Source organism: Meriones unguiculatus, chromosome X, assembly GCF_030254825.1.
Source record: "Meriones unguiculatus strain TT.TT164.6M chromosome X, Bangor_MerUng_6.1, whole genome shotgun sequence".
Taxonomy (NCBI): domain Eukaryota; kingdom Metazoa; phylum Chordata; class Mammalia; order Rodentia; family Muridae; genus Meriones; species Meriones unguiculatus.
This window is the reverse complement of record NC_083369.1, coordinates 134,911,157-134,936,518: the sequence shown is the minus strand read 5'-3', so window position 1 is coordinate 134,936,518 and position 25,362 is coordinate 134,911,157. Positions and strand designations below refer to the sequence as shown.

Sequence of the window (25,362 nt, the reverse complement as noted above, 5' to 3'; positions counted from 1 at the left end):
GATATATAACAGAAAAAAATTAGATGAATGTCAGTATCATCTACTAATAACAAAGTCTTAAAAATGTCTAGCAAGTAAATAATACTTCAAAGGTTTTGAAAATATTCAAACTCCGGGGCAGAACAATAATTAATGCCCACATTTTTTTCAAAGAAGAGTCTAACTTTTATGTAATTTCATTAGTTTTCCATAGCATTCATGATCAAGTGACAAGGGCATACTTTCTATGATTATTAACAAAGTGAACAGAATTACAGTATTATTTCTCATCATGTGTGATTGACATTTTAAGTCACTGGAGGAGCACCAGTGACTTATAATAAATACCTATAATTATATTTAGTAGCTGATTTCAGATGCTAGTGGAGTAAATATCTTATCATTTCTTTTTGTTTTTTATTATTTTCTTTTATTACAATTTTTTCAATTTGTATCCCTGCTATGGGCCCCTCCCTCATCTCCTTCCAACCACACCCCCCTCCCTCTTCTCCCCTTATGCCCTCCTCTGGCCCACTGATAGAGGAGGTCCTCCTCCCCTTCAATCTGACCCTAGCCTATCAGATCTCATCAGGATTGGTTGCATTGTCTGTCTCTGTGGACTGGCAAGGGTACATCCCCCAGGGGGAAGTGATCAGAGAGCCTGTCACTGAGTTCATGCCAGAGGAAACCCTTGCTCCCCTTACTAGGAACCCCACTTAGATATGAGTTTATGAACTAAATCTGAGCCAGGGTTTTTGGTCCTTTCCACACATGGTCCTCAGTTGGGGTATTAGTCTCTGCAGGGCTTCCGAGGCTCACTTATTTTTTTGCTCTGTTGGTCTCCTTTTGGAGCTCCTCTCACCTCCAGGTCTTTCTATCTCCCCCTGCTTTCATAAAATCCCATGCCCTCTGCAAAATTCGTAATAGCCAGAAGCTGGAAACAACCTAGATGTCTCTCAATGGAAAAAATTGGATACAGAAATTGTGGTACATTTACACAGTGGAATAATACTCAGCAATTAAAAACAAGAAAATCATGAAATTTGCAGGCAAATGGTGAGAACTAGAAAAGAGTGAGGTAATCCAGAAGGAGAAAGACACAAATGTCTTTTCTTGATGGCATTTTGATCACCATTAATATTAACATATGCACATAAAACCACACAACTATTATTAATGGAAAATCAGAGACAAATTTTTGAAGGAAAGGCCAAGGATTTGTGTAGTATGTAAATATCCTTCATCAAGACACTAAGAGAACTCTACTGACAAATGAGCATTGTTCCTTCCATTTTAAAAGATTAAGTTGAGTTTATAGAAGAATTTATTAACTTACAATTGATACGCACTGAGTATTAGGCAAAAATTTGAACTAATAAATGACACATTTTTTTTAATGAAATCTTTAATTGATGGGTATTTTTTCTTCACAAAGAAAATAAAGCTAACTTCAGTTTAATAAGATGATTTTTTGAATTATGGGAAAGATTCACATGCTTTAACATAGTCTCATTTTTTCACCTGGCTCAAAACTAGAATAGAATTTAAGATGAAAAAAGCATTCTGACAATGAATTTGGAGATTGTTATCATAGTTCATAAGATATAAGAAACTGTCCTTATTTATCTATGTATAATCTTGTATGTAAATAGCTAGGTAGATGAATTATTAGTGAGATTGGTTAAGATGATGACTTACAATAGGTGACAGGTCATTTAAAGTTGGAGATCCTGAGATACCAGTATTATGACTAAGTCAAAGTCAGAATGCTGCAGACCTAGGAAAGTGAATGTTTTAACATTTTGTTCAAGACCAGAGGTTTAAAAACCTAGAGCACCACTCACTAATATAAGTGTTAAAGTCCAAGACTTGAGACTCTAGATATCTTAAAGCAGGATAATACCCATCAGAATAGGTAACTGTTCCCTTACATCCAGGAAAGACTTTTTACCACCCATTCCACTGCATAACATAACAATCTCCTCTAGAAATATACTTAGAGCAAACCAGAAATAAAATTTTACCAGTTCATTGGAATTTCTTGCCATTCAAGTTGACAAACACACACAAATTAGCCATCACAGATATATTACTGATCAAGTAGAAAGTCTGTCTCTCAGACTGAGTTACCCTATGCCGAGTTCATGACAGCTCATGACTCACATAATAACTCATTGATGCATATGTCCTGTATTTCTTTATGTAGCAAAATTGGAAATGAAAGGCAATGTGGAGCTCCTATTCTTTCATATTAGATAAGTCCCTGAGAAGATAGGAGTGAGACCAGGATGATGAATATGAAGCACAGTCTATACATGTTTATTTGTACAGGCTGCTGTATTAACACACTAAAGTCAGTCTTCAACAGTCAACATTGTTCACTGGCAAGGATGCCAAGGACTGACGTGACTCTACACCCATGTTCTCAGAGGGCCTGTAAGAGGCTCTGTCCTGCAGACTATCAAAGCAGATGCTGAGACTTATGGCCAACTGTTGGGCAGAGTGCATGGAATCTTATGAAAGAAGTGGGAAATAGTAAGATCTGGAGTGGACAGGAACTCCACACAGAGCAACAGAACCAGAAAATTTGAACACAGGGAACTTCCCAAAGACTCATACTCCAACCAAGTACCATGCATGGAGATAACCTAGAACCCCTGCACAGATGTAGTCCATGGCAGTTTAGTGTCCAAGTAGGTTCCATAGTATGGGAACAGGGACTGCCTCTGACATGAACTGATTGGCCTGTTCTTTGATCACCTCCCCCTGAGGGGGGAGCAGCCTTACCAGGCCACAGAGGAAGACAATGCAACCACTCCTGATGAGATCTGATAGAATAAGATCAGAAGGAAGGAGAGGGGCACCTCCCCTGTCAGTGGACTTGGGGAAGGGCAGGCTTGAAAAAAAGGGAAGGAAGGTGGGATTGGGAGGGGTGAAGGGAGGGATTTATGGGGGGGGATACAAAGTGAATAAAGTGTAATTAACAAAAGTTAGAAAAAAAGGAAAAGAATCCAACTACTCATAAAGACAAGTATCATATGTTTTGTTTTGTAAGTAAAATCTTAATAAAACAGAAAGGAGGCAGAAGAGGAGAGATAGATAAATGGAGAGAGCTAGAACTGGGGAAAGGAGAGAACAAGGGAGAATAATTAAGGGATATGATCAAAATGTATCATATACATTGTAACAATGTATACTTTATATAATTTATATAGGATTTAGTACACACACACATAAATATATATGATTAAGGTAGTCATGAATACAAGATGAGGTACTTAGGGGAACTCAGGAAGATTTGGAGGGTGTAAATGATTCAAGTGCAGTATATAAAATTCTCAAGTAAAACAAAAGGAAAAATAATTTTCTTAAAGTAACTTGTTTAAAGACAGTTTATTACATACCGATACGTTATTAGAACAAAGGCAGACATTGTACGTCTCCTAATTATTTTGCCAATATATTATATTATCCTGTTCTAATATTATAGGTCACCTTGATTTAACAACTCTCCGAAGAGGATAACTTAATTTTTCTATTTATATATGATATAAACATGTGTTAACCACTATGTGTGTATTGCAGTTGCTTAGATAATCAAAGTAAATAACAGTTACTTTAGATATTAATTCTAATATTAATAACTAAAGAACATTGAGAGAAAATACAGGGACACATGATAGAAAATATAGGACACATGAGATTTGAATCAAATGTCTTTATAACCATAAAGTGACAAAAAAAGAAACACTTAGCCATTGATATATCTCTATTACAAGAGTTAGAACAATTAAACTTAGAAAAGATTCATTAAATTTATTAGTAACATTTAGATAAACAACAAACATTTTATTAAAGTAAATTTTTTAAATATGTGCCATAAAGAAAAAATGACCACCAACTGGGCAAATACATATAAGATAACTGGCAAATGGCCACTATAAAACAATTTAGGCATATAAATCATAGAAAAAAAACCAATAAATTTAAAGGTTGTTTTTAGGTATTTGGAGGACAAAATCCAATCTGTAAATATATTGCATTGGCATTCAACCACATTAGTAATCAGACAAATGCAAACTCAAATCAGTATGTAAGAGTATTTAATGATCTCCAGACTGGCAAGAATAAAAGAGTCTGAAAATGCCAAGTGCTGCTAAGGATAAAAAGTAATTACACCTTTTCTGCATTATGGGAAGACTGTAAGTTGTTATTATATATTAGGATACAACTTGGTAGCATCTACCGATTGAACAATTCTTCCTCCAAATATATACTCTAGAAAATCATTGCACATGTACAGCAGAAGAAATGCTCAAGAACATTATGCAACATTATTTATTGTAGCAAATAATTCAAACTGGAAACAAACCCAAATCCCTCCAGCAGTGGAGCAGTTAAATAAATTATGGAATGCTCATTGAATGAAGCAGCAGCACATGGAAACAAATGAATTCTTGCTAACTAAAGTAACATTACATTGGCTAAATAAAGCAAAACACAGAAGAACAACACAATTTATAATTATAAACACTTTACAATATGAGTAACTGTATAATATTTCTGTGTGTGATAAATAACAAAATAGAGAAAGATAATAGAAAAATATTTAGTATAGAAATTAACATAATAGAGAGAACAATGAATTAGCACTGAGGGGTGTGTGTGAGTGTGTGGGTGTGTTGGTATGGATGTGCCACAGTGCGTGTGTGGATGTCAGGGGATGACTTTGGGAAACTTGTTTACTCTTTACACCATGAGTTCTAGGAATGATATGCAAATATTCAGGCTTGCATGAAAGTGTTTTCAGTGGCTAAGCCATCTTGTTAGAACTGATTTTCTTTGTCCTGTGCTATCTGTGGTTACACAAATACTTGTTTCATTATTCTTATATACAAGTTACTTACACTCCAAACATTTTAAATGTGTAATATTCGATACTGTATCATTTTCAAAATGCAGGGAGCATACCAGTTAGCAACAAAGTTGACAAACAGAGCACAAAAAGAAGCCTGACAGATAAAGAAAGCAAGCCTCCATGCAAGGAATGAGTCACGGGCACAAATGACTTAAATATTCACGATTATGAAGCTGGGATGGGATGACTCCATCAGTTCATTGGATTCGTGCTTACTCAGTGTTTTAACATTTTAATCACAAAGTCATAGTCCATTATTCTAATGTAATGTTTAGCATGGAGCACTTCAGTATACAACCAGGGAGCTTATGCACTGGATTACTTGCTGTATCTTCATTCCAAATGATATGTCATGTTCTTTGGTTTTACAGAGTTACTATGTCCTTTCCCTAATTTGTATCATATTTGGGGGACTGACAAGATGATTTTTGTGAACGTGTCGAGGTAAGCATTAGAATTTAGACTGAAGAATGCATAAAAGAATGTTCATTATTTTTTATATTTCTAAGGGAATCAATAAGTTAATCTCCCTGTGTGATGCCCTAAACTTCCCTTCCATCATATAATATTCATCTTTGCATAAATAAGTCCTTAAACCCCACAAGTAATACTTTGCCTCATTATTTTCAAAGCATATATAGCACTTCACTTATTGTAAGCGATTAGTCTCTATTTGTTGGCTGGCTTCAAATGGATTAATTAGTTGTATAAATGTCATCGCTGAGTCTCACACCTCTTCAGCTACCAAAAATTTCTAATACAAACTACAACTACTATTTCAGATTGAATCATACACTTTGTCTGAAATCATATTTTTAGAATTTTGTGAATCTAAGACAAGTCCAGAATAGACATTTTATGGCGTGAAAGTAGATATTAAGGGCATCTGTAACCAGAATGTAAACTCTGAGAACTCTCCAATTTCTTAGAAGGAGGTAACATGAAACGTAGTTTCAAATCATACTTAGAAAAATATAAGCATGTGATCTTGCAGAAGTCCATTTTGTTGCTATTTGTTATTTTCATCTTTACAATATAACAAAGAAGAAATCTTTCTAACATAGTTAAATGTCATTGCATTAAATTTATCCTCCATTTTATTCTTTGCCTTCTTATTATCTGCATTTCTCACTTTAGCCAATAGAACAGCAATCACTTGCCATGAAGCATGGCTAGAAATAGAAATTATTTCAAGTTGGGCACATTTGTGGTCTATGAATACTAAACACTAATAAGTTGATGAGTTCCATTTCTGGAATGGCTTCCAAGTAATTTAATCCAGAAATATTCTGGACAGACATCTAGTTGTCTGCTTAGAGTCTGGGAGAGCAGTAATTTCACATTTAGGCTTCCTACCTTGAAGCTTGTGGTTCTGCATGCTGGGTATCTCTGTGCACTTCACAAAACACAGGGGAGAGGAGCAAACTTTTTTTAAGGTCAGAAACAAGCTTTATTTACATAGGGAAAATAAAGATAACAATAACTCAAATACTGAATAATTGAGCTTTGGGTTGGCTACAAGTTCATGCCTCACCAATCCTGTTTTATAGCATTTTCAGACTACATGGTATTTCCCCTCAGTTCTCTGTAATTCTTGAAACTTCCAAAGCATCAGAATTCTGAATAGCTTGTTGAACAGCAACAGAAATGAGACAATGTACTCGGAAATCAGTCCCTCCCTAAAAAGACATTATATCCAAATTCTGTTAAAGCGTCAGCCAGTCAGGCCCATAGAGGAATGAAGACGTAGGAAAGATTCATGGTAGTAAACTGTTCCAGTTTAGCCTATAGTGCAAGGCAGAGGGCTAACTTAAGTAACATTGCAATGAGGTACCAGGCTTTCTTTTTAATATTATGCGATCCATGCCGGGGGTCAAAGCCAGACTTACACCGTCCAGCCATTTTCACAATCAGCAGGACGAGAAGGATAGTGCCAAATATCCGGACGGGAATACATATGAGGAACCAGTTCCAAGGGGCCTTCTCATCCAGTTTCAACACCAACATGATCAGGAAGAGTAATTTGAAAAGCCAGGTGAGGAGTATTCTCTGAACAAAGGACATTCTCATTTAAACAGTTTAGAGAGGCAGTTTCAGGGATGAAATAAGGGAGATACACCCTGGTACCACGGCCAGCAGGAGAGCTGAGACAACAGTGAAGGTCGGGAAATTGGCCAGTTTGGATCCTAGCCCTCTCCCACACTTTTCTCCCCATTAAATTCTTAGTTCCTCACATGATAACTAAGAAGAAGAATCAGTTCCACCTCTCCAAACAGTCACAGCGGAGGACTGCAAACTGTATTTTTTTAACTTTTATCAATTACACTTTATTCACTTTTATCACCCCATAAACTCCTCCCTCCTCCCCTCCTAATCCTACCTTCCCTCCTCCTTTTTCACTAATGCCCCTCCCCAAGTCCACTGATAGGGGAGGTCCCCCTATCCTTCCTTCTGATTTTAGTCTCAGATCTCATCAGCAGTGGCTAAATTGTCATCCTTTGTGGGCCTGGTAAGGCTGCTCCCCCCTCAGGGGGAGGTGATCAAAGAACAGGCCAATCAGTTCATGTCAGAGGCAGTCCCTGTTCCCATACTATGGAACCTACTTGGACACTAAACTGCCATGGGCTACATCTGTGCAGGGGTTCTAGGTTATCTCCATGCATGGTACTTGGTTGGAGCATGAGTCTCTGGAAAGACCCCTGTGTTCAAATTTTCTGGTTCTGTTGTTCTCCTTGTGGAGTTCCTGTCCACTCCAGATCTTACTATTTCCCACTTCTTTCATAAGATTCCATACACTCTGCCCAACAGTCAGCATCTGCTTTGATAGTCTGCAAGGCAGAGCCTTTCAGAGACCCTCTGTGGCAGGTTCCTAGCTTGTTTCCTGTTTTTGTTTTGTTTTTCATCCTTTTTGCCTTTCGGGATGGGGATTGAGTGTTTTAGTCAGGGTCCTCTCTCTTGATTAGTTTCTTTGAATGTACAGATTTTAGTAGGTTTGTCCTATATTACATGTCTATATGAGTGAGTATATACCGTGTGTGTCTCTCTGCTTCTGGGAAAGCTCACTCAGGATGATCCTTTCCAGATCCCACCATTTACGTGCAAATTTCATGATTTCCTTATTTATCATTGCTGAGTAATATTCTATTGTGTAGATGTACCACAATTTCTGTATCCATTCTTCAGTTGAGGGGCATCTGGACTGCTTCCAGTTTCTGGCTATTACAAATAAAGCTGCTACAAACATGGTTGAGCAAATGTCCTTGTTGTGTACTTGAGCCTCTTTGGAGTATATGCCTAGTAGTGGTATGGCTGGATCTTGAGGAAGCGCTATTCCTAATTGTCTGAGAAAGTGCCAGATTGATTTCCAGAGTGGTTGTACAAGTTTACATTCCCACCAGCAGTGGAGGAGGGTTCCCCTTTCTCCACAACCTCTCCAACATGTATTGTCACTTGAGTTTTTGATCTTGGCTATTCTGATGGGTGTAAGGTGAAATCTCAGGGTTGTTTTGATTTGCATTTCCCTGATGGCTAATGAGGTTGAGCATTTCTTTAAGTGTTTCTCTGCCATTCGATATTTCTCTATCGAGAATTCTATTTAACTCTGTTCCCCATTTTTTAATTGGATTACTTGGTTTGTTGCTTTTCAGCTTCTTTCATTCTTTTCTTTAACATCATGACATTTGATTTTATTCCCTGTGTGCAAATAATGTGATTTCTTTCATCTTTGTTGTTGATTGTAGTCTTCTGTGCATATACTGTATTTTCTTTATGTATGCATCTGCTAACAGACATTTATACTGATTGCATAATTTGGCTGGTATGAATAGTGCTGAGATAAACAAGATGACATGAGTATATCCAATTGTATTATTATTTTTATTTTATATTCTGATATTCTGACTTTATTTCCTTTCGGTATATACTCAGGAGTGGTACAGCAGAATCATATGTCATGTCTGTACTTTCTTCACAGTTCTGAGGTAGTAATGTTTAGGTTGGTTTTAAATGTGAACCTGCCACAGTTTTAAAGCACCTGGGCAGAGGGCATCAGTTGAGGAATGGTCTTGATTGCCTTAACTGATGTGAAAGACCCATCCTTAATTTGTTCAGCACTTTAATGTAGCAGCCCAGCTCAAAACAACACAAAAGAAGGAAGACTATTCACCTTCTGTTTATTTGTCGCAAATTTACTTAGCCTGTTGCTCCTGTTTTTAATAGTTCTGCTGATGTTAGGATGAGCTAAGGCTTGAGTCATCTGAGGGTTCAACTGAGCTAGACTTCCAAAATGGCTTGCATTCATGACTGGAATGTTATATTGGCTGTAGGGTACTGAGTAAGAGCTTAGATGGGACAGCTAGCCAGGAAACACAAACATGTTCTTTGCTTCTTACACCATGATTACCGAGTTCTGAGAAAATGTTGAGAATTGCAGATGTAAGAATTCTTTAATTCTAACCCTGGTGGTCATACAGTCTCCACTGTTCTGCATTCTACTAGTTATGTGCATCTCACCAAGTTTCAGTATAAAAGGAAGCATCACTAAAATTGAATAAAGCACAAGTGTGTCAGATTTTTAGTTGAATAATAAAGATTAGATAGATTGCCAAGACATTCACTATAAAATCTCCCAAATTTATGGATAAAGTGTATGTGTTCCTTTTAAAAGGACGATAAAATGTCCATGACCTAGGGTAATTCTCAGAGCCCTAAAACACACACACAAAAAAAAAACAGGAGTTCATAGTAATATCCAAGTGCTAAAAGCACATGCAGTATCTTTTGATTTCACAAATCTATGACTGAAGTTTTAGTGGCACCTTGGGGAGATGGGAAAATGAGGGGGGTGGGTTGGAAACCAAGAAATAGGAAGGTTTATTTAAAAGGGGAGTCATACAGTTTTGTAAAAAAAATACAGATACGTAGAAAACATGCTTATGTGAGACTTGATTTTAAATATAACATAGAATTATAAAATTTGTACTAGTATTAAAATATCATAAATGTTTATGATAGTAATTAATAGCAAATCCATAATGAAAATACTTCAAGCCAGAGATTTATTTAAAGGTCCTCAAAGTTTGCAATCTCAAGTATCTCTGTATATGGAATTATAATTCACTTAAAGGAACAAAATTCATCATATATTTCAAGGTTTTAATTGAACTAAAGCTATTGTGGAGATAATCTGCCAATGTAAATCACAGAATACATAGCAGGAAAACTCACGAGTATGGGTTGGCAAAGCAATGTTTAAGAGAGTAAAATACATCTGAAATTAATGTAAAGTACCTTGGGGTGGCTTTAACCAAGCAAGTGAAAGATCTGTTTGAAAAACAAAACAAAACAAAACAAAAAAACAAAAAACAAAAACTTCAAGTCTCTGAAGAAAGAAATTGAAGAAGATATCAGAAGATGGAAAGATCGCCCTTGTTCATGGATCGTTAGGATTAACATAGTGAAAATGGACATTTGGCCAAAAGCAATCTACAGATTCAATGCAATTCCCATCAAAATACCAACAAAATTCTTTATGGACCTTGAAAGAAAAATTCTCAACTTCATATGGAGAAACAAATAACCTAGACTTTCCAAAACAGTCCTGTACAACAAATCGTCTGGAGGTACCTCCATCCCTGATCTCAACCTGTTCTACATAGCATTAGTAATAAAAACTGCATGGTATTGACATGGAAACAGAAAGGCGGATAAATAGAAACAAATAAAAGACACTGAAATAAACCCACACACCTATGGATACTTGATTTTTGACAAAAAAAGCCAAAAACATTCAATGGAAAAGAAGACAGCACCTTCAACAAATGGTGCTGGTCCAACTGGATGTCTACATGCAGAAAAATGCAAATAGATCCATATTTATCACCCTGCACAAAACTAAAGTCCAAGTGGGTCAAAGACCTCAACATGAAACCGGACACACTAAATTGTTAGAAAAAAAAATTGGAGAAGAGCTTTGACATCACTGGCAAAGAAGACAACTTCCTGAACAGAACACAAACAGCACAGGCTCTAAGATCAACAATCAGTAAATGGGACTTCATGAAACTAAAAACCTTCTGTAAAGCAATAAACACTGTCCTTAGGACAAAACAACAGCCTACAGATAGGGAAAGGAATTTCACCAGCCCTATATCTGACAGAGGGATAATATCCAGAATATATAAATAACTCAATAAGTTAAAAAAGCAACAAATCATGTATATCCAATTAAAAATTGGTTACTGAGCTAAAAAGAGAATTCTCTGTAGAGGAATACAGAATGGCAGAGAAACACTTAAAGAAATGCTCATTGTCTTTAACCATCCAGCAGATGCTAATAAAAATGACCTTTAGATTTCACCTTACACATCTGAATGGCTAGGATCAAAAGCTCAAGTATCAATACATGCTGGAGAGTTGTGGAGGAATGGTAAACCCTACTCAATTGATGGTGGGAATATAAACTTGTACAACCCCTTTGGAAATCAATCTGGAACATTCACACAAAATTAGGAATAGTGTTTCCTCAAGATCCAGCTATAGCACTACTAGACATATGTTGAAAAGGTGTTCAATTACACAACAAGGACATTTGCTCAACCATGTTCATAGCAGCTTTATTCATAATAGCCAGAACCTGGAAACAACCCACATGCTCTTCAACGGAGGAATGGATATAAAAATTGTGGTACATTTATACAATGGCATACAACTTAGCAATTAAAAACAAGGAAATCATGAAATTTGCAAGCAAATAGTAGGATCTAGAAAAAATCATACTGAGTGAGGTATCCCACAAGCAGAAAGACACACACAGTATATACTCACTTGTAGGTGGCTATTAGATCTATAAGATAGGATAAATATACTAAAATCTGTACACCTAAAGAAGATAAACAAGAAGGAGGACTCTGGGTAAGATGATCAATCCTCACTTAAGAAGACAAATGGGATGGACATTGGAAGTAGAAGAAAACAAGAAACAGGACCAGAGGCTGCCATAGAGGGCCTCTGAAAGACTCTTCCTAGTAGTATATCTAAGCAGATGCTGAGACTCATAACCAAATCTTGGGCAGAGTATTGGGAATCATATGAAAGAAGGGGGAGTTAGTAAGACCTGGAGAGGACAGGCGCTCCACAAGGAGAACAACAAAATCAAAATATCTAGGCACAGGGGTCTTTTCTGAGACTTTTTCTCTAACCAAGATCCATTCATGGATATAACTTAGAATGCCTGCTCAGATGTAGCCCATGGCAGCTCAGTATACAAGTGAGTGTCCTAGTAAGGGGAACAGGGAATGTCTCTGACATTAACTCAGCGGCTGGTTCTTTGACCTCACCCCCTGAGGGAGGAGCATCCTTGCCAGGCCACAGAGGAGGACAGTACAACCAGTCCTGATGAAACCTGATAAGCTAGGGCCAGATAGAAGTGAAGGAAGACCTTCCCTATACGTCAACTTAGAGAGGGGCATTGTAGGAAATGAGTGAGGGAGGGTGGGATTGGGAAAGAATGAGGGAGGGGGCTACAGCTGGGATGCAAAGTGAATAAAATATAACCAATGTAAAAAATAAAAAATATTGTCAGAGTTCAAATAAATGTATTAAACAGTTTAGAAATTATAAAGTCAAGTTATGAGTAAGAAATAATAGATCTGTTGTTCTCCTTATGGAGCTCCTGTCCTCTCCAGGTACTACTATCTCTCTCCCACTTCTTTCATAAGATTCCCTGCACTCTGTCCAAAGTTTGGCTATTTGAGTCTCAGCATCTGCCTCGATATCCTGCAGGGTAGAGCCTTTCAGAGGCCCTCTGTGGTAGGCTCCTGTCCTGTTTCGATTTCTCCCTCCTCCAATGTCCATCCTCTTTACCTTTCTGAATGGGGATTGAGCATCTTACTTAGCCAGAGTCCCCCTTTCTGATTAGCTTCCTTAGGTGTACAGATTTTAGTATGTTTATCTTATATTATATGTTTAATATCCACTTATGAGTGAGCATATACCCTGTGTGTCTTTTTGCTTCTGGGATATCTCACTCAGGATGATATTATCCAGTTCCCACCATTTATCTGCAAATTTCATGATTTCCTTGTTTTTAATTGCTGAGTAGATTTCCATTGTGTAAATGTACCACAATTTCTGTATCCATTCCTTATCCAAAAAGTCTGGGCACAGGGGTCTTTTCTGAGACTGATACTCCAGCCAAGGACCATGCATGGAGATGGCCAGGAACCCCTGCTCAGATGTAGCTATGGAAGTTCCAAGTGTCCAAGAGGGCTCCATAGTAATGGGGACAGGAACTGTCTCTGACAGGAACTGATTGGCTTGCTCTTTGATCACCTCCCCCTGGTAAGAGGGAGCAGCCTTACCAGGTCACAGAGGAAGACAATGCAGCCACTCCTGATGAAACCTGATAGACTAGGATTAGAGGGAATTGGGGGAGGACCTCCCTTATCAGTGAACTAGGGAAGGGGCAAGGGTAGGGAAGAGGAAGAGAGGGTAAGATTGGGAGAGGAAGAGGGAAGGAGATACAGGAGGGATAGAAAGTGAATAATCTGTAATTATTAAAAATAAAAATAATTAATAAAAATTTAAATGAAAAAAGAAATAATAGATCAAAACCCAACAAATTGTAATATCTATCAATAAAAATGTAATAATTAACTTTTAGAAGCTAGTGAGCATTTGAACTTTATATTAGATATGAGAAATGAGATAATTATTGAACTGGAACTCAGAAATTCTCATCAAGAAATAAGGACACAAAGACAAAGCATTTAAAGATTCAAAAGAGATGTGTAGATATATCAAAGACAGAAGGGGACTGGTTATCTCACACACATTAAATATGAGTGTAGAAATTAAAAGACTTCAGAAGAGGTGATTTCTAAAGACATAATGGCTAAAATTTTTTCAGAAGTGATAAAAAGTTTGAATCATCAGAATTAGGAATTTCAGAGAGATTCAGGAAAAAATAAATATTGTCATATTTCAAAACCTTGAGATCTTAGTATGGTTATCTTTCCCCCGCCAAAAAAAAAAAAAAAAACAAAACACCTAAATAACAAGAATAACAAGAATGACCCTAATGAGGATGCTTAATTCTCATTCAGAAGTGTAGATAGAATAGAAGTGGCTGTTGAGATGGAACAGGATGGGAACCTGCCATTGATGTCCTTTGATAGAATAAAAAGCCTGGAAATAGCCTTGATGTCCCTCAACTGAGGAATGAATAAATTGTGGCACACTTACACAATGGAATAGTACTCAGCTATTCATGAAATATACAGACAAATAGATGGAACTAGAAAAGATTCTCCTGATTGAGATAACACAGACCCAGAAATAGATGAAGATATGCCCAGTCCTACTACAACTTGATGTATTAAGGTTGATATCCATGGAAGAGTCTCCTCTTCTCTGAGGAGAGAGGAGGGCAAAAGAAGAGGGAGGTGAGAGGGAGAGATTTGGAAGGGAGGAAGGAGGGGAAGTTCCACTTGGGATGTACAGTAAATAAATTAATGTAAAAGTAAATTAAAAATTAAAAATTGAAAAATATAATCAATACTGGAGAGGTGAATTATTAGCAACACAACCAGGACAAAAATAGCAAAATCAAAAATACTTATTCAATATACTGAAGGATCATAGCTTCTGATCTAGATTTATGTATCTGCCAAGTTCTTTTACAAAACATAAGCAAGAAAGAAAACACTTTTCAGACAAATGAAAATGTTTACTAACAGTAGTCCTTCAAGAAAAAAAAAATACTTGTAGTAAATAACCATTTCAGGGACAAGGAAAAGTCTCTCAGAAGAAAAAGTAGTGAATTTTAAGTATTAGTTTCAGAAAACAATTTGTTTTAAGGTGAAATCAACAACAAAATCTTCTTAGTGGGGGCCAGTATTTAGACTCAAGTCAATTCAACTGAAGCTTTTTTTTTTCTATGATGATACCTTAAAACAAAAGCAGGCACTGAACTAATGAAGATGTGAAGAAAAACAGAAGTAAAGGCTAGAAGGGCATAGTGCAAAGTTTTTAAATGTCAAAGAAAGGCTGACCTGGATTACCATTTTCAACTGGAAGATCAAAGTCTTTGTCTCTGTCTTCACCACAGCCCTTCCTGGTATTGATCCCACTCAGGTGCTTTCTGTATCTTCAAAAGGCCAACAGAGGTGAGGGCAGGTTCTCTGAAAGAAGAAAACGCACACAGTTTTCTCTGCTCTGTTAAGGTTTTACACTGTGTCTTAAACTCACATATAGCTATTTCCTTAGGTGTAAGACATCTTTCACCTAAATATGTCACAGAAGCCTTCTCTTGACATTTCTCATACCTTCTAAGCCAAGAAGAGACAGGAAATGTTGGATTTGAAATTGTATTTTGCATCTCCTTTTTCCCCAATGTTCTTCACTTCTTTCTAGAGTTATTTCCATCCTTATTTTTTTTCCTACAGCATATCAGTTTCCAAGACCCCACCTTTATAAAACTACTAAATTAGATTATTAATGACAAATCAGAGGATTCCAAGATTATAGCTATGAAAGCTCTTTGTTTCTTCAGTATGACAATTTTGAATGCTCCCCACAGCAGGGTGCATTGCAGATCTCATGTAATTTTGGTTTTGTTTTTATTTTGATATTTTGGTTGATCACAAATAAACGAGGTCAATTTTTTTTTAAGAAACGCTATCATGATTACTTAAACTAAACACTGTTGTTAGTTCTATTACTGTATTAAAATATTCAACTGAAGGTTGCTTAAGGGTGATATAGTACATAAGCCTGTAGGGAACAAACACATAAAGGCAAGATGAAATGAGTTTTTAGTGCCAGAGTCCACTTTTGATTGAATTGAGCTCACAAGAGTCAACTTGAGTGCTTGAAGGCAAGGCCAGAATACATCCAATATATGGAAATAAAGAAAAGGAGGACATTTTTACCTTTGGAAAAAGGGTTGAGTTTTATTTTCCTCGTAAGAGTGTAAGGATTACCATTATGGTATCCTTCTTTAGGAAGAAAAAAGTGATAGGTAGCAGCCCCAGTGAGGCCTGAGGGATGGGTGCCAAAATCAGACATTGTGAAGTCATTCCATTCATGAAGGTCATGGCATTTATTTCTAGTGTCAATTTTGTGACAGACTACAGTAAAAATGAACTTTAAAATAAGATTAAAAAAATACTTTGTATTTAAATAATGGGTCTGCCATTTGCTGGGACCCGGTATCCTGCACTGAACTAGTGATACCATTAGGTTTCTATAAGTATTTTAAATTTGTTGACATTAAAGTAGATTTATTCACTCAGCAAATATTTTACTGAGTGTCCAGTACATTCTAGGCCATATCCAATGAGTGAAAAATATAAAAAAAATATATAGAAGTATTAGAAAATTTCTAACCTCATAGGACTTAGCATGACACTGCAGGCTGGTCTCATCTCTATGAATCAACCAACCCTAAAAAGGGCCAAATGGCACATTGCTCCTCCTGTGTCCATAGGCAATCATGCAAAATGCACTAATTAAATGTCTCCATAATGACTGTATGCTTCAGGAATGGCCTGGTGCCAATGCCTCGAAAAGTCAGCTCCAAATGCCACTCTTGTCCAGCAGCTAATGGATAAAGTGACCACAGCATACACTTTAAATCGATTGCTTGCTTTATATTTAATCAAGCATTTCTCTCTTCATCCTCCTCCTTCTCTTTCTCCTTGTTCTGCTCATCCTCTAAAATGCTAATATTCTCTTTTTACTATAACCACTATACCTTAACAGAAAATAATTAAAATTTCCCTTTTGACTTTTAATTATCCCTGGGAAGCTTTGAGAAATGGCATGAGTAACACAAATCAAAAATGCCAGTTGGCTTTGGAATGCATCCCATTTGCCTTGGAAATAGATTTTTTGAGCTCTTTTTTGAACAAATGTTAACATTGATTTGCGTTTCCTTGACATAGCCAATGGATGACAATATCATGAAGAAAAGAGGTAAGTAAATAAAGACTATTTAATATTTCTTAAAAGGGTCTGTAAGTGATACATGCAGTATTGTATACAGACATTTCATCAACCGAGGTACCATCTATATCACCATTTGTATCTGTGGATGCTAGCTACTTTTTAAAAAATTAAAATGTAAAGGTTTCTAGTTACTAGCTCCCTATTCTATGATACCCCCCATTAAAGAGAAATAACAAACAATGAGGGTATGCATTTCAACAAAATTCATGTTGAACAGGCCCAGTCTACATTAAAAAAAATATATTTTAAGCAACATATATAGCATGACAAACATTTGATTTAAAATATAATTGAATATCAACAACAATCAATGAGAGTACAAAACAATTCTGTTTTTTTATATGAAAACAAGAAGTTTAGAGAGTTAAAATAATTTGCTAAGAGTCACTCAATTAGGTAGTGATAGACCATTGCCTCTGGAATCATATCTTTCGTCCATCATGTGTTAAGGCTCAGCAAGCAGCAAGATTGAATACAGTTTAAAACACATAGGTTTTTGATAAAAGAATGACAGTAGACAGAATCTAATGAATCAAAGTCACAAACTAATGCTAGAAACAAAATAGCAGAAGAACTTAATTTGGTATGGGTCAAGTACTAAAAGGATGAAGATAACAGTTGAAATTGGTTCAGCTGCTACCCATGAAGTACGTACGTATTATGTGCAACTACCTATCACAATAAGAACATTGATTTCGTTATCCTTTATTTTCAAGATAAGCAAGCATATCAAGAGCAGTAATTTGATTCTTCCATCAGTTTCCAACGTACCTTGATGATTCTGATCTGTCTATAGTTACCAATCCCTATTTTATTGCTCTAAGAAAACAGAATATGATGTAGATATGTATCTGACAAAGGATTAATATCTAGAAGGTATAAAGAACTCTGAAAACAGAGAGCTTTTAAGAGTTGAGATTGAGGAAGAGTTCAACAGAGAAGAGGAAGGGAAAAAGGGAAGGGACATCAATAGCATTAACGATATGTGAAAAAGCCTTAAGAGGAGATCCAAGATGGCAGCGACCAGAATGCATCATATCTGAGGGGCAAAAGATCTGAAATTCCAAAATTGCATCTCATGGAACCTTCTGCAAAACAGACCATATAGTTGGTCACAAAGCAAGCCTCAACAGATACAAGAAGATTGAAATAATCCCCTGTATTCTATCTGACAACCATAGATTAAACTAGACCTCAACAGCAATGAAAATAGCAAAAAGCCCACATGCACGTGGAAACTTAACAACTTACTACTCAATGACAGCTGGGTTAAGGAAAAAATAAAGAAAGAAATTAAAGATTTCCTAGAATTCAATGAAAATGAAGGTACAGCATACCCAAATTTATGAGACATGATGAAAGAAGTGCTCAGAGGAAAATTCATAGCACTAAGTGCCTTCAGGAAGTAATTTGTAACATCTCATACAAGCAACTTAATGGCCCAACTGAAAACTCTAGGAAAAAAAAAAAGCAGCAGATGGCTGGAAATAATCAAAATGAGGGCTAAAATCAGTAAATTAAAATCATATAAAACTATTCAAAGAATCAATGAAACCAAGAGCTGGTTCTTTGAGAAAATCAACAAGATAGACAAACCCTTAGCCAAACTAACTAAAAGGCAGAGAAAAACTGTACAAATCAGCAAAATCACAAATGAAAAGGTGGGCATAACTACAGACACTGAGGAAATCCAAACAATCATTAAGTCATACTACAAAAGCCGATATACCACAAAATTTGAAAACCTAAATGAAGTGGATAATTTTCTCGATAGATTCCATCTACCAAACTTAAGTCAAGATCAGGTAGAAAGATTGAATTATCCTATTATATCCCCCAAGGAAATTGAAGAAGTCATCAACAGTCTCCCTTCCAAAAAACAAAACAAAACAAAACAAAAGCCCTGCTCAAGATGGTTTCAGCACAGAATTCTACTACAAGACCATCAAAGAAGTGCTAACTACAATTCTTTTTGAGCTATTCCACAAAATAGAAAGAGAAGGAACATTATCAAACTCATTCTGTGAAGCCAGAGTCACCTTGATACCGACATGACACAAGACCCAAAAAAACCCAGAAATTCAGAACTATCTCTCTTATGAACATTGATGCAAAAATATTCAATAAAATACTTGCAAAAAAAATCCAAGAACACATCAAAGATATCATCCACCATGACCTAGTAGGCTTCATCCCAGGCATGCAAGGGTGGTTCAATACACAGAAATCCATCAATATAATTCACCTGAAGAAGAAAAAACACATGATAATCTCTTTAGATGCCCAAAAAACATTTGAAAAAATCCAACACCCATTCATGTTTAAAGTCTTTGAGAGATCAGGGATACAAGGTACATACCTAAATATAGTAAAGGCAATATACAGCAAGCCTATAGCCAACATCAAACTCAATGGAGATAAACTTAAATCAATCCCACTGAAATCAGGGACAAGGTAAGGCTGCCCAATCTCTCCAAATCTCGTCAACATAGTACTTGAAGTCTTAGCTAGAGCAATAAGAAAACTAAAGGAGATCAAGGGGATGCAAATCAGAAAGGAAGAGGTCAAAGTTTCACTATTCGCAAATGATATGATAATATACGTGAATGACCCCAAAAATTCAACTAGAAAACTCCTTCAGCTGATAAACACCTTCAGCAAATGGCTGGATACAAAATTAATTCAAAAAATATCAGAAGCCCTCATGTATACCAAAGACAAAAGGGCCTAGAAAGTAATTAGAGAAACAACTCCCTTCACAATAGCCACTAATAACATAAAGTACCTTGGTGTGACTCTAACAAAGCAAATTATAGACCTGTTTGAAAAAATAAAACTTCAAGTCTCTGAAGAAAGAAATTGAAGAAAATATCAGAAGATGGAAAGATCTCCCTTGTTCATGGATAAGTAGAATTAACATAGTGAAAATGGTCATTCTTCCAAAAGCAATCTACAGATTCAGTGCAATTCCCATCAAAATACCAAAACAATTCTTTACAGACCTTGAAAGAAAAATTCTCAACTTCATATGGAGAAACAACAACAAAAAAAAACCCACCAAAATTTCCAAAATGATCCTGCACAACAGATCATCTGGAAGTACTTCCATCCCTGTTCTCAAGCTGTTCTACAGAGCAATGGTAATAAAAATGCATGGTGTTGTCATAGAAACAGAATGGTGGATAAATGGAACCAAATAGAAGACCCAGAAAAAATTCCACACACCTTGATTTTTGACAAAGACGCCAAAACCATACAATGGATAAAAGACAGATTATTCAACAAATGGTGCTGGTCCAACTGGATGTCTACATGCAGAAAAATGCAAAAAGAGCTATATTTATTACCCTGCACAAAACTAAAGTACATGTGGATCAAAGGCCTCAACATAAAACCAGACACACTAAACTGATTAGAAGAACAAACGAGAAAGAGCTTAGAACTCTTTGGTGCAGCAGACAACTTCCTGAACAGAACACCAGCAGCACAGGTTCAAAGAGCAACACTCAATAAATTGGACCTCATGAAACTGAAAAGGTTCTGTAAAGCAAAAGACACTATCCTCAGAACAAAACAACAGCCTACAGACTGGGAGAATTCTCCACAGAGGAATATCGAATGGCAGAGAAACACTTAAAGAAATGCTCAACCTCATTAGCCATCAGGGAAATACAAATCAAAACGACCCTGAGATATCACCTTAAACCCATCAGAATGGCCAAGATGAAAAACTCAAGTGACAACACATGCTGGAGAGGTTATGGAGAAAGGGGAACCCTCCTCCCCTGCTGGTGGGAATGTAAACTGGTACAACCACTCTGGAAATCTATCTGGCGCTTTCTAAGACAATTAGGAATAGTGCTTCCTCAAGACCCAGCTATACCACTGCTAGGTATATACCCAAAGTTTGCTCAAATACACAAAAGGGATACTTGCTCAACCATGTTTTTAGCAGCTTTATTTGCAATAGCCAGAACCTGGAAACAACCCAGATGTCCATCAACGGAGGAATGGGTACAGAAATTGTGGTATTTTTACACAATGGAATACTACTCAGCAATCAAAAAGGAGGAAATCATGAAATTTGCAGGCAAATGGTGGGATCTAGAAAAGATCATTCTGAGTGAAATATCCCAGAAGGAGAAAGACAAACACGGTATATACTCACTTATATAGATCTATGAGATATGATAAACATAATGAAATCTATACACCTAAAAAAGATAATCAAGAGAGCGGACATGGGGTAAGATGATCAATCCTCGTTTAGAAAGACAGATGGGATGTGCATTGAACGTATGACAGGAGTCTACTGAGGGCATCTGAAAGACTCTAACTAGCAGTGTTTTCAAAGCAAAGACTCATGACCAAACCTTTGGCAGAGTACAGGGAATCATAAGAAAGAAGGGGAGTTAGTCTGATGGGGAAAGGATAGGAGCTCCACAAGGACCAAATATATCTGGGCACAGGGTCTTTTCTGAGACTGACATTCAACCAAGGACCATGTATGGATATAACCTAGAACCTCCACTCAGATGTAGCCTGTGGTAGCTCAGTAACCAATTGGTTTCCCAAAGTGAGGGGAACAAGGACTATTTCTAACAGGAACTCAATGACTGACTCTTTGGTCTCCCCACCCCCCGAGGGAGGAACAGTCCTGTTAGGCCACAGAGGAGGGCTTTGCAGCCAGTCCTGAAGATACCTGATAAAACAGGATGGGATGAATGGTGAGGAGGTCCCCCCCATCAGTGGACTTGAAAAGGGGCACGGTGGAGATGAGGGAGGGAGGGAGGGAGGGAGGGAGGGAGGGAGGGAGGGAGGGAGGGAGGGAGGGAGGGAGGGAGGGAGGGACTGGGATGGAATGAGGGAGTGGGACACGGCTGGGATACAGAGTTAATAAAACGTAACTGATAAGAAAAAAATAAAATTCAAAAAAAATAAATAAATACCTCAAAAAAAATAACTTCACCAAACTTATGTCTGACAGAGGGCTAATATCCAGAATATATATTAAAAAAAAAAAACTAAAGAAGTTAAAAAGCAACAAATCAAGTAATCAAATTAAAAAATGGGGTACAGGGCTAAACAGAGAATTCTCTGTAGAGGAATATAGAATGTAGAGTATACAGAACACTTAAAGAAATGCTCAACTTCCTTAGTTATCAGGGAGATGCATTTCAAAATGACCCTGAAATTTCAAGTTATACCCATCAGATCAAATTCAAGCGAGAACACATGCTGGAGAGGTTGGGGAGAAGGTAGAATCCTCCTCCATTGCTGGTGGGTATGTAAACCACTTTGGAAATCAATCTAGTGCTTTCTCAGACAATTAGGAATAGTGCTTCCTCAAGATCCAGCTATATGTCTCCTAGGCACATATCCAAAAGATGTTCAAGTATACAACAAGGACATTTGCTCAACCGTGTCCATAGCAGCTTTATTCTTAAAAGCCAGAATCTGGAAACAACCTAGATATCCCTCAACTGAGGAATGGATACAGAAATTGCGGTACCTTTACACAATGGAATACTACTCAACAATTAAAAACAAGGAAATCATGAAATTTGCAGGCAAATAGTAGGATCTAGAAAAGATCATCCTGAGTGAGGTATTCCAGAAGCAGAAAGACACACATGGTATATGCTCACTTATAAGTGGATACTAGACCTATAAGATAGGATAAGCGTACTAAAATCTGTACACCTAAAGAAGATAAACAAGAAAGAGGATCAGGGGTAAGATGATAAATCCTCACTTAAAAAAACAAATAAGATGGACATTGGAAGTAGGAGAAAACAACAGGACAGGAGGCTGCCATAGAGGGCCTCTGAAAGACTCTACCTAGAGGTATATCAACCAGATGTTGAGACCAAACCTTGGGCAGAGTGCAAGGAATCATATGAAAGATGGGGGAGTTAGTATGACCTAGAGAGGACAGAACCTCCACAAGGACCAAATATATCTGAGCACAGGGGTCTTTTCTGAGACTTTTTCTCCAACCAAGGACCATGCATCGCTATAACCTAGAACCCCTGCTCAGAGGTAGCCCATGACAGATCAGTATCCAAATGAGTTTCCTAGTAAGGGGAACAGAGACTATTTCTGACATGAACTCAATGGCTGGCTCTTTGACCTCCTCCCACCCCGGAGGGAAGAGTAGCCTTGCTTGGCCACAAAGGAGGACATTGCAGCCAGTCCTGAAGAGACCTGATAAGCTAGGATCAGATGGAAGGTGAGGAGAACCTTCTCTATCAGTGGACTTAGAGACAGGCAGGGGGAAGATGAGGGAGAGAGGGTGAGATTGTGAGGGAATGAAGGAGGGTGCTATAGCTCGAACACAAAGTAAATAAACTGTAACTAATATAAAACAAATAAAAATTTAAGTAAAAAAATAGAAAACAGATTATGTATTTTTTGGTATGATTTTAGGTTCTCTTGGAGGGCTGTCATACTCAAGGAAATAAAATTTCGTACCAGAGAGTCACCTAATTAAAGAACTTGACTGCCCTTTATCATCAGAACACCATCCTGATGGAAAGGCATATCCTGTGAAGACAATAGAATTTAAAAAATTCAAATGCAGTAGATGAAGCCCAAACATACACAAATTCATGGTCAGACACAAGATCAAATATATTATATATTCAAATGTATGAAATATAGAAACATATATCAACATATACTCATACATTTCCATGTGTACAACACAAAAAAAATCAGCCATTCATTTTCACACCACCTAAAATGATCATTTGAATATATTTTATGCACATTATTTAATGGGGAATGCAATGGATCTCTAGATTCCTTTTAGTCAGATGGACAAATTTACCTCATTAATCATACCTATCCATGGCATGGGAGATCTTCCAATTTTTTTTTTGCATATCTTCTTCAATTTCTTTCTTCAGAGACTTGAAGTTCTTGTCATACGTATCTTTAACTTGCTTGGTTAGGGATATACCAAAATATTTTGTGTTAGTTTTGTGGCTATATATAATTTATGGTTATTGTGAAGGGTGTTGTTTCCCTAATTTGTTTCTCAGCCAGTTTATCATTTGTATAAAGGAGTGCTACTAATTTTTTTTTTTTTTTTTTTTTTTTTTTTTTTTTTTGTAAATCTTGTACCTAACCACTTTGCTGAAGGTCTTTATCAGCTGTAGGAGTTTCCTGGAGAATTTGGGGGATCACTTATATATACTATCATATCATCTGTAAATAGCAATATTTTGACTTTTTCCTTTCTAATTTGCATTCCCTTGATCTCCTTTAGTTATCTTGTTGCTCTAAATAAACTTGAAGTACTATACTGAATAGATATTGAGAGATTTGATGTTGACTATAGGCTTACTGTATATTGACTTTATTATGTTTAGGTATGTGCCTTGTCTCCCTGACCACTCCAAGGCTTTTAAAATGAAGGAGTGTTTGATTGTGTCAAAGGCTTTTTCAGCATCTAAGGAGATGATCATGTGTTTTTATTCTTTTAGTTTGTCTATATAGTAGATTACATTTATTGATTTTGTATATTGAACCATCTCTGCATTTCTGGAATGAAGCCTACTTGATCATGGTGGATGATGTTTTTGTTGTGTTCTTGGATTGAGTTTATAAGTATTTTCTTGAGAACTTTTGCATCTATGTACATAAAGGAAATTTGCCTGCAACTATACTTCTTTAATGTGACTATTTGTGAGTTAGGTATCAAAGTAACTCTGACCTCCTAAAACAAATTGGGCAATATTTCTTCTGTTTCAATATGGTGGAATAGTTTGAGGAATATTGGCATTAACTCTTCTTTGAAAGCCTGGAAGAGTTCTGTGCTAAATTCATCTGGTCCCTGTTTTTTTGTCTGCTCATTTGTTTGCTGATGTTTATTTTGGGTGAGGACACATTAATGACTGCTTCTATTTCACTAGTGGTTATAGATCTGCTTAAATTGCTGATGTGATCTTGAGATAATTTTTTTAAATTTCTTTTGTTTTTTTTATAAATTAATTTATTCACTTTGTATCCCTGCTATAGCCCCCTCTCTCATGCCCTCCAAATCGCACCTTCTCTCCCTCATCTCCTCCATTCCCCCTCCCCAAGTCCACTGATAGGGGAGTTCTTCCTCCCCTTCCCTCTAACCCTAGGCTATCAAGTCTCATCAAGACTGGTTGTACTGTCTTCTTTTCTGGCCTAGTAAGACTGCTCCCCCATTAGGGAAAGGCAATTAAAGAGTCAGCCACTGAGTTCATGTCAGAGACAGTCCCTGTTCCCATTACTGGGGGAAACCACTGGGAGACTGAGCTGCCATAGGCTACATCTGTGCAAGGATTCTAGGTTATCTCCATGAATGGTCCTTGTTTGGATTATTAGTCTCATAAAAAGGCTGCTGTGCCCAGATTTTTTTTTTTTTTTGGATCAGTTGCTCTCCTCGTAGAGCTCTTGTCCCTTCCATGTCTTCCTATCTC

At 36.9% G+C, this 25,362-nt stretch overlaps 1 pseudogene; it reads right to left on the bottom strand.

Moving 5' to 3' along the window:
* Positions 1–6,565: 6,565 nt before the first annotated feature.
* LOC110544183 (transmembrane protein 60-like) lies at positions 6,566–6,988 on the bottom strand (annotated as a pseudogene).
* Positions 6,989–25,362: the final 18,374 nt, after the last annotated feature.